This window comes from Vicugna pacos, chromosome 15 (genome assembly GCF_048564905.1).
Source record: "Vicugna pacos chromosome 15, VicPac4, whole genome shotgun sequence".
Lineage (NCBI taxonomy): Eukaryota > Metazoa > Chordata > Mammalia > Artiodactyla > Camelidae > Vicugna > Vicugna pacos.
The window spans coordinates 51,792,656-51,803,318 of NC_133001.1; positions in this window are offsets into that span (position 1 = coordinate 51,792,656).

The window sequence follows — 10,663 nt, forward strand, 5'->3', positions numbered from 1 at the left end:
CATAGGACTTTTTTTCTTTATGGGTCGAACTATATGACTTGATTCTCTTTTTGAATGAACCTGTAGACTCAGTGTGGAAGACTTACAGAAGTCAGAAGAAGGAGGAAGTATTATAAGCTTTCCCAAAGTATAAATAACGCAACACGGGGGCCGTTAGACGAGGGTGGCTCCGACGCCTTACACAGCGAATCAAAACCCAAGCCAGAGTCCACGCAGTGGAATCTGAGGAAGCGAAACTGAACAGCAACCGAGCAGAGAGCCAGGGAGGCCCTCCCAAACGAGGCGGCTGAGCGAGCCAGTCTCGTAGCCTCCTTGCTCTGCTCTGTGTCTGCCCTACGAAGGCCTCGTCCCCAGCTCCCGCGGGCGGAGAGCCGCTGTTTTGGTCTGGCGCGGCCTTCGTCGGGAAGATGTTTGCTCGGACGCACTCTTCAACATTTAATGTGCCTCGGTTTACCTTTAACACTGGTGAAAGCAAAGAGGAAGAGGAGGGAGAGGATGCTGGGCTTTGTGTAACAGCGTGAACTTCTTTCCGCGCCGGTCAGGGCGGCCGCCCGCGGGGGGCGGGACCGGGTGTGGAGGAGGCGGGTCAATTTCACTTTCCTTATCGCTCTGATGATACAAACGCTGTTTTAATACAGAGCAAGTCAGCCTTTCCTTTCATAAAATCCAGAGCTGGTGAAGTCCGCTCGACCCTGGAGTTTAAGTTTCCCCGGGCACCTCATTATTTATAATCAGATAGCTTTATATGTCTCTCCCATATTTGGACCCCTCAGAAACCAGCTGTTTTTTTTCCCCCCAGTGATGAGAAATACCCCCAAGTCAGACCACGCCCTCGAATGATTTTCCTTCCCCATGGATAGCTATGAATATTCTACAAACAAGACTTTTAAAAGCAAAATACTTTTTATTTCTAGTAGCTAAAAATCGAGCTGCAAGGCCAGTGGTAGGATTTCTAACATTGGGATGAAAACAATTGCAAAGCAGCCTCATGTCGTTAAGGAGATTTTCACAAACGTGGCGGTGTTGGGAAAACAACTCTTGCATTACTGCTCCTTCTCCCTGAATTCCCATCAACTCCGCTCACCTTGGACATCCTTCAGGAAGTGATGCTCAGGCCAGTTTTGCTATGGCCCTCCCACGCAGGCAAGATCACTCTTTTTTTTTTTAAGTGGGTCATTTATTCAGGATGCCAGAAAAAAAAAAGGAATCAGCAAGCTAATGAGTTATCTCTGTGCTTTGCATACAGACTGGAAGATTAATCTTTTTTAAGTGCTTGTTTAATGTTACGGTTAATAATTAGTTACCTCGTCGTCCTGGCCCATCCATCATTTTATTGAACTGTGGGGTTTATGTTTTTGTGCTTCTCCTCCACTCTTAAAGGTGGTTGCTTATCTTTGTTTAAGGTTGACTTTAGGTAAAAGAAGCCTGGATGGTTATTGAGAGAACTTGTTGATGCTTAAGGGTTACATTTCGACGCAAAATATTTTTGTTTCTTACTGTTTCAGTGAAGGTATCTGTTGATGAAGAGGGGAAGGAGAGAGTGACAAGAGCATTGGTTTGGAAATCAGGCGTGAGTCCCAGACTAGCCAGTTGGCACCGTGTACTTTGGTGCGGTAACTTAACCTCTTTGGGCCTCAGTCTCCTCCTGTGTAGAATGTGAGGATTGTACTGGAAGTCCACAAAAAACTGCTCCAGCTTTCACACTTTATAATTGTGTATGATAAGCCAGGAATAAAGCTCCTTCTTAGAAGCATCTTTCTTTTGGCAAAAAAATAGCTGGCAGGTAGCTGCCTGTCTTAACCATCTTCAGTAGAATAGTAGTTCGATGTCTGCAGTATCTCCAGCCTCCACTAAACATGCCTTTTTGCATTATCAGAAGTCACTATAGAAACCGCGTTGACAGTACCTATTGTAAGGAGCCTTGAACATTTTCAGGGCTTTGGAAAACATGAACAAAAAAGGAGGCGGAGGAATAAACAGGGGCTGTTGCTGTAACTGCCTTCCCTTTCAGCAGTCTCGCCACAGCCTCAGCATTATTTAAAGTCCCAAGTGTTCCTGCAGTGTCTTTCAGGTGCATCAGGGATGCAGTTCAGGAAGTAGCATTCAGAAAACTAGCTGATGCTCTGGTCGTATGGAGGCCTTCAATATTATGCAAACCTGGGCGAGTCCTATAAACGCCCTGCTTCAGTTTGGTCTTTTCTGAAAAGTAAAGGAAAGGGAAGCAGACTGTGCAAAGCAGGGGCTGGAAGATGGGTTCTTCTACCTCCCCTGACTCAGTCACTGACCAGCTGTGCGTCACCTGGAAAACAGGTTAGATGACACCAGAGTAATCTTTTAAAAAAAATAGACCAGATGAGGGGAGGCAGAGCGCATGCTCAGAATGCACGAGGTTGGGTTCCATCCCCAGTACCTACAGTAAATAAATCAATAAACCATATGCCCTCCTGCCCCCCAAATTAAAAAAAAATTTTTTTGTTTTCCACTATTTATTTATTTACTTATTGAAGTGTAGCAAATTTACAATATTAATTTCTACTCTACAGCATAGTGATTCACTTATACATATATGTTCCTTTCCATGTTTGTAAGTGAAAGTTTTTTTTAAAAATTTTTTATTGAGTTATAGTCATTTTACAATGTTGTGTCAAATTCCAGTGTAGAGTACAATATTTCAGTTATACATGAACGTACATACATTCATTGTTACAGCTCTTTCGCTGTGAGCCACCACAAGATCCTGTATATATTTCCCTGTGCTATACAGTACAATCTTGTTTATCTGTTCTACATTTTGAAATCCCAGTCTGTCCCTTCCCACCCCCTGCCCCCTTGGCAACCACAAGTTTGTATTCTATGTCTATGAGTCTGTTTCTGTTTTGTATGTATGTATGTATGTATTTATTTATTTATTTTAGATTCCGTATATGAGTGATCTCATATGGTATTTTTCTTTCTCTTTCTGGCTTACTTCACTAAGAATGACATTCTCCAGAAGCATCCATGTTGCTGCAAATGGCGTTACGTTGTCGGTTTTTTTGGCTGAATAGTATTCCATTGTATAAATATACCACTTCTTCTTTATCCAATCATCTGTTGATGGACGTTTAGGCTTTTCCCATTTCGTGGCTATTGTAAATAGTGCTGCTATGAACATTGGGGTGCAGGTGTCTTTTTGAAGTAGGATTCCTTCTAGATATATGCCCGGGAGCAGGATTCCTGGGTCATATGGTAAGTCTATTCCTAGTCTTTTGAGGAATCTCCACACTGTTTTCCACAGTGGCTGCACCAAACTGCATTCCCACCAGCAGTGAAGGAGGGTTCCCTTTTCTCCACAGCCTCTCCAGCATTTGTGATTTGTAGACTTTTGAATGATGGCCATTGTGACTGGTGTGGGCTGATACGTTATGGTAGTTTTGATCTGCGTTTCTCTGATAATTAGTGATATTGAGCATTTTTTCATGTGCCTATTGATCATTTGTATGTCTTCCTTGGAGAATTGCTTGTTTAGGTCTTCTGCCCATTTTTGGGTTGGGTTGTTTGTTTTCTGCTTATTAAGTCGTATGAGCTGCTTATATATTCTGGAGACCAAGCCTTTGTCAGTTTCATCATTTGCAAAAATTTTCTCCCATTCCGTAGGTTGTCGTTTTGTTTTACTTCTGGTTTCCTTTGCGGTGCAGAAGCTTGTAAGTTTCATTAGGTCCCATTTGTTTATTCTTGCTTTTATTTCTATTGCTTGGGTAGACTGCCCCAGGAGAACATTTTTGAGATGTATGTCAGATAATGTTTTGCCTGTATTTTCTTCTAGGAGGTTTATTGTATCTTGTCTTATGTTTAAGTCTTTGATCCATTTTGAGTTTATTTTTGTGTATGGTGTAAGGGAGTGTTCTAGCTTCATTGATTTACATGCTGCTTTCCTAAAATTTTTTAAAAAAAATTAAAAGGACCAAAACCCACTGTTTTGGGAGCCCTGATACAAGAAACAGATGAAAGTGGAGCTGGTAAGTGGGTCATTAGCAGGGGACCCTGGACGTCTGCCTGTCATTCTGCCTCCTTTTTTTCCCCCCTACCAGACAGGGTCAGGATTAGAAAAGAAATTATGCATTCAGGGGATTAGTCACTAATGAGATCTATTGCTCTTTGGGATGTGTTGGTAAAGTGTCCAGTGTCAAAGCCTGGCCAGATGTCCTATGCTGACAACATGTAAGTGTTCAGGTTTATTGTCCATTCAGGAGTCATTGGCAAGAATCACACACAGGCTTCTGGACAGGGTTGCAGCCAGTTTATTGAACTGGTGAGACCCAGGAGGGTGCAAACAGGAAACTACTGTATCTGATTTTGTCCCTCCACCCTGTTCAATCGGTCATCACTTCCCGGGCTTGGATGATTTCGCTGGCATGCGTGGTCCATGGCTTTTTCAGTCGTTCTCAGGTATAGGAGCAGCCTGATTTCCAGATACTAAAAAAGTCCATTCCAATCTAGATCAAAACGTTTATCGCTCATCCTGCTCCGTGCTTCATGCTCTTAGCTCTGGCCGCCTATACAGTTTCACAGCAGGATGTGGGTAAGCACAGCCTTGTCTGTTTCTCACCCTTCCTTCATCCTCCTCTTCTCATCCTCCGCCCTCATTTCTGTGCTGCTTCTGTGCTTTTCAGGATTAGAGTGAAGGATAGCGAGAGAGAAAAAGGGGAAAGCCCCGTGTGACTGGCAGTTTTGAAGTCTGGAATCAGATCTGCTGTAGAGCCCTCTCTATGCATGTTCCCCGTTGCTGATTTTCTCCCGTGGGGATATTCACATATTCACCTTATCCTGCCCTCCAGAGAATCCCTGATCCAGGCAATGTGCTCACAGGCAGACTTCTGTCTCCCTCAGCTGCTGCTCCAGTGGTTCACCCCACAAAGCCTCTGTCTTCTCGGGGCTCCCTGCTCTTCTGGGAAGTCCTCTTGGTGAGATCTTTTCAAGATGGCACAACTCAGGCTTTAGAAAGCCTTTCCCTTTGCCCCTCCTCCAGAGAAAGTGCAGATCGCTCCCATTGAAAACAATCGCGCTCCAGTCTCTGTCTGCAGGGCAGCTCCAGTTAACCTCTCACCTCCAGGCTTTTCTAGAAGAGACTCAGGCACCAGACTCTGTGCCCCACCTAACTTCAGGGGCCAGGAGCCTAGTTCTCCCAAGAATGCTCTTTACCAAGTTCCTCTTCAGGAGCAGCTCAGGATGAAGCTAGGAATTTCTGCAGGTCAGCAAACACCCAACTCTGGGATGGCCCGAAGGTCAAGAAGTAAACTCACTGAAGCTTTGCTTCCTTCAGTTTCAGACACGGGTGGGGAGAAAGCCCCTTGGGAAAGAGAGGCATGGTGGCACAGTGCTCTAGGGGGGTCAGTTCTCTTCAAAGAAACTTTTACTCTGATCAGTGTCCTTTGAATTTCTCTCTCTCTCTCTTTTTCATAAGCTAGAGGTGTCAGACAAAGAGACAAGGTGAGGGTTGTAGAACTGATTTTACTGTCTCATGGCAAGACCTACAAGGATAGTCCAAAGCTTCTCTTTAAACTGTGTGGGTGTTTGTTGTCTTTTTTTTTTTTTTAACATTGGAGCTTTAACAGAAAGTCAAAACCAAAGAAAAAGTCCCATTTAACACCTGCTCTACAAAGAACTGAAAAATCAAAATTTCATTTTAATGTTAAGTCCTTGTCATCATGAGGAAAATTGCTGACCCTGGGAACATCAGTGGCCACTTTCGTGTGTAATTCTGACATTAACAGATCTAGATTCAGGCTGGTGGTTCTCAAGTCTGAGAGTGTGTAAGACTCCCAGAGAGAGCTGCTTACAGTGGGTCCTCTTTGGAGACATTCTCAGATATTCTGAGGCAGTAGGTGTGCGGTGAGACCTAGGGATCTGCATTTTAAATGAACATCTCCTCCCTTCCTTGATTCTGGAGTCGCTGGTCCCTGGACCACAACTTTGAGAAGCAGCACTCCAGGCAGCTCTGGTGCTCTCTTGCCTGTGCCGGAGGCAGAGGTCAGATTGATCTAGTCTCATATTGAGGACAGAGGGCAGACCAGGTGAAAAGCTTGACCCTTGTGAAGCTCTCCTCCCAGAGCAGGCTCCTCCTGGTCTCTGTGTGCTCCAGGTCCTTTCAGATCACCTAGGACTTGGTTACAAATGAGTACCAAAGTTCTGTCCAGAGCATGGGGACTGTGGGCTGACCGCACCCTTACCCTGAGTGACTCTCTGCCCTCTGGGGGGATAGTGATGGTGAGTGGGGAGGACGTTGGTGCACCCACAGTGACTGAGATTCCAGCCCTGGCTCTTCCCCGTCCAAGGTCACTTTCATTTCTTCATTTCTGATGGGGCTCTTGTTTCCTTTTGGTTCTTTCTAACTCCAATAGGATTTCTAAAATTTCATGATTTGGATTATAGCAATTAATTTCATGGTGAAATACATGGTCTGTAAAAATGAAACAAAACAAAACAAGAGAAAGCAACAATAATAACCTGGCTAACTCTTGAAACTACACTGGGTTTCCTTTTAGGTAAAAATCAATAAAGAAATCCTTGAGCGCCAAAAATACGACTTGTAAAAATGATTGCTTGTTATGTATACTAGAATGAGCAGTGAACTAATATTTCATATAAACTCTATATTTATTTTATTAAATTATGTAACTATATCTTATCTGAAAAAGCATTATTATCTTTTCCCTCCCCTACCCAAACTTCTCCCCAAGTGTGACCTAAGTTTATAACAAATAAAGGCATATTTAACTCCTGTAGTTTTTCTCTTTCTATTGTGAAGAACTTTTTGCTTGCCTGCTAAGTGCTATGATAAATGATATGCTTAGAAATAAAAGTAACCATCCTGGGGTTCCAGTCATTAGGTATTCACAGACTTGCATTTGGAATCAAAGGCAAAGGGTTGTGTCGTTAGGTCTTCATGATAAGACACTTGGGAGATTCTCAGATCAGAAGAAAACAGAAGGGGTTGTTTAGAGAAAAAAAAAAACAAACCCTGCTCATTTTTATGTTTCTGATATAGCATAATGTTATTAGGAGGATGCTAATCATCTAAAAAACTAACAAGGAGCTAATAAATTTTGAAAAACTAACAAGCCAAAGGAAAAAATAAAGTGGAAAAGAGTTAAATATGAAGAGATTAAAAAAAAAGCAGTAATTCTTAGACAAAATACTATGTGGCAAAAATCCATAATATCTCTTATTAATAATAAAATTTCTTCTGTAACTCCTTCAAATCGAAACCACCACCAACAAAAAACCTAATTAAAAATGGGCAAAGGACTTGAAGAGACATTCTCCAAAGAAGATAAGCAAATGACATATAAGCACATGAAAAGATGCTCAACATCACTGTTCATTAGGGAAATGCAAATCAAAACCACAATGTGATAATATTTTGCACTCATTAGGATGGATCCTGTAAAAACAAAACAAAACAAAACAAAACAAAACAAAATAAACCCAGAAGACAAGTGTTGGTAAGATTGTGGAAAAAATGGAATACTTGTGCTTCGCTAATGAAAACATAAAATTATGCAGCCTCTGTGGAAAACATTATGATGATGCCTCAAAAAGTTAAACATACAATTACCATATGATCCATCACTTTTACTTCTGGGTATATATCCTAAAGAAGTGAAAAAAGGGTTTCAAACAGATATTTGTATGCCTATGTTCATAGCAGCCAAACTATGGAAACAACCCAAGTGTCCACTGATGAATGAATGGATTAACAAATGTGGTGTATACATACAATGGACTATTATCCAGCCTTCAAAAGGAGGAAATATTGACACATGCTACAATAGTTACAATATGGATGAATCTTGACGACATTGTGCTAAGTAAAATAAGCTAGTCACAAGAGAGCTAGTCACAGGGTTCTCCAAAGAAATAGAGCCAGTAGATGTGTGCATTTATAAGAAGATATTTTTATTTTAAGGAATTAGCCCAATGATTGTGGAGGCTTGCCAAATGCAAAATCTGATGGGGGAAGCTGGAAAACTCAGGAAAGAGCTGCAGTTTGAATCTAAGGGAAATTTTCTGGAAAACCAGGAAGAGCCAATATTGTAGATTAAGTCCAGAGGCCATCTGCTGGAGAATTCCCTCTTGCTCAAGGAAGGTCAGTCTTTGTCCTATTCTGGCCTTCAACTGATTGGATGAGGCCCACCCACATTATAGAGGGCAGTCTGCTTTGCTCACAAAAAAATAGAAAGATATCCCATGCTCCTGGATTGGAAGAATCAATATTGTTAAAATGGTCACACTGCTCAAGGCAACAGATTTAATGCAATCCCTATCAAATTACCCAGGACATATTTCACAGAACTAGAACAAATCATAATAAAATTTATATGGAACCACAAAAGACCTAGAATTGCCAAAGCATTGCTGAAGAAAAAGAAAGAGGCTGGAGGAATAACTCTCCCAGACTTCAGACAATACTATAGAGCCAGTCATCAAGACAGCATGGTATTGGTACAAAAACAAATATATGGACCAATGGAACAGAATAGAGAGCCCAGAAATGAACCCACAAACTTTTGGTCAACTCATCTTCGACAAAGGAGGCAAGAATATACAATGGAATAAAGACAGCCTCTTCAGCAAATGGTGCTGGGAAAACTGGACAGCAGCATGTAAAGCAATGAAGCTAGAAGACTCCCTTACACAATACACAAAAATAAACTCAAAATGGATCAAAGACTTAAACATAAGACAAGATACAATAAACCTCCTAGAAGAAAATACAGGCAAAACATTATCTGACATACATCTCAAAAATGTTCTCCTAGGGCAGTCTACCCAAGCAGTAGAAATAAAAGCAAGAATAAACAAATGGGACCTAATGAAACTTACAAGCTTCTGCACCGCAAAGGAAACCAGAAGTAAAACAAAACGACAACCTACGGAATGGGAGAAAATTTTTGCAAATGATGAAACTGACAAAGGCTTGGTCTCCAGAATATATAAGCAGCTCATACGACTTAATAAGCAGAAAACAAACAACCCAACCCAAAAATGGGCAGAAGACCTAAACAAGCAATTCTCCAAGGAAGACATACAAATGATCAATAGGCACATGAAAAAATGCTCGATATCACTAACTATCAGAGAAATGCAGATCAAAACTACCATGACGTATCAGCCCACACCAGTCACAATGGCCATCATTCAAAAGTCCACAAATGACAAATGCTGGATAGGCTGTGGAAAAGGGGAACCCTCTTTCACTGCTGGTGGGAATGCAGTTTGGTGCAGCCACTGTGGAAAACAGTATGGAGATTCCTCAAAAGACTAGGAATAGACTTACCATATGACCCAGGAATCCCACTCCTGGGCTTGTATCCAGAAGGAACCCTACTTCAAAATGACACCTGCACCCCAATGTTCATAGTAGCACTATTTACAATAAAAGTCTACCAACTTAAATGTTAATATCACACAAAAACACCCTCACAGAAACATCCAGAATAATATTTGACCAACTATCTGGGTGCTGTGACCCAGCCAGGCTGACTCATAAAATCAACCATTGCATATGCACATTAGGTTCTTGGAGTCATCAGATTCATAGAGACAGAAAGCAGAATGGGGACTGAGGGGAGGGAGGAATGAGGAGTTAGTGTTCAGTGGATACAGAGTTTCAGCTGGGAAGGATGACTAGTTCTGGAAATGCTGGTTGCATAACAATGTGACTGTACTTAATGCCACAGACCTGTACATCTAAATTTGGTTAAAATGGGAAATTTTATGTTATATGTATTTTCATGCAATAAAAAAAGAACAACATGCTCTCTCTTCTTGAGCACCTGTTATACACCAGACACAATTATGTGCATTTTCTCTTGTCTACACAGCTACCAGCTGGAATGGTGTTATTATCCCCCGTGTCCACACTTCAGGACAGAGCCAACGTAGGCAGCCTGTCACTCGTGGGGTCTATGTTGGAACCAAGGTTGTTCTCCCTTCAATCAGACCTCTTTTTAGCTGACCTCGTTGCTGTTTGAAAGTCTCACAGGTGCTTTCTAGGGAAGCCTGGAGCATGGAAGGTGCTGGCTGGGTGAGGAGACAGGCCTCTGCAGCTTCAGAGGGAGGAGGCGGTGTGAAATCTCTATTCATCTCACCAGGACTCTGTTTTCTCAAGCGCAAACTATGACATCCTGTACCAGGACTACTAAGGAATTAATTTAAAAGGCAGAATTCTCGCCCCCTCACACTCTTCCTAGAAATGTGAACTTAATATTCCCTGGGGAAAGTTTAAGCAGACTGAAGTTTCGGACTCACTGCCCTTGGGGGCAGTGCAGGTTTTCCAGAGCAGATGTGACCAGAAGCAGCAGCCATTAAACAGGCTAAAGGAGGAGGCAACTCTTCCAAGTGAATCCTACATCCTCATTGGCTTTTATTTAAAAAAAATTAGGACTATGTTCTCATGGGAAAAATGATCCAAAGGGTGAGTTGAAAATTTTGGTGAATAAATTTCATTCCATTCCACCATATTCAATTCAGCTTCAATTAACTCTTCTAAAGATCACCAAGTGGAATAAGACACAGTTCTTGCCCTCTTGTGGTTCCAGTCTATTAAGAAGACAAGAGCATGTACAACTAGCCATGTGATAAGTGTAGCAAGAATAAAGTTACATGGGGCTCCCCAAGG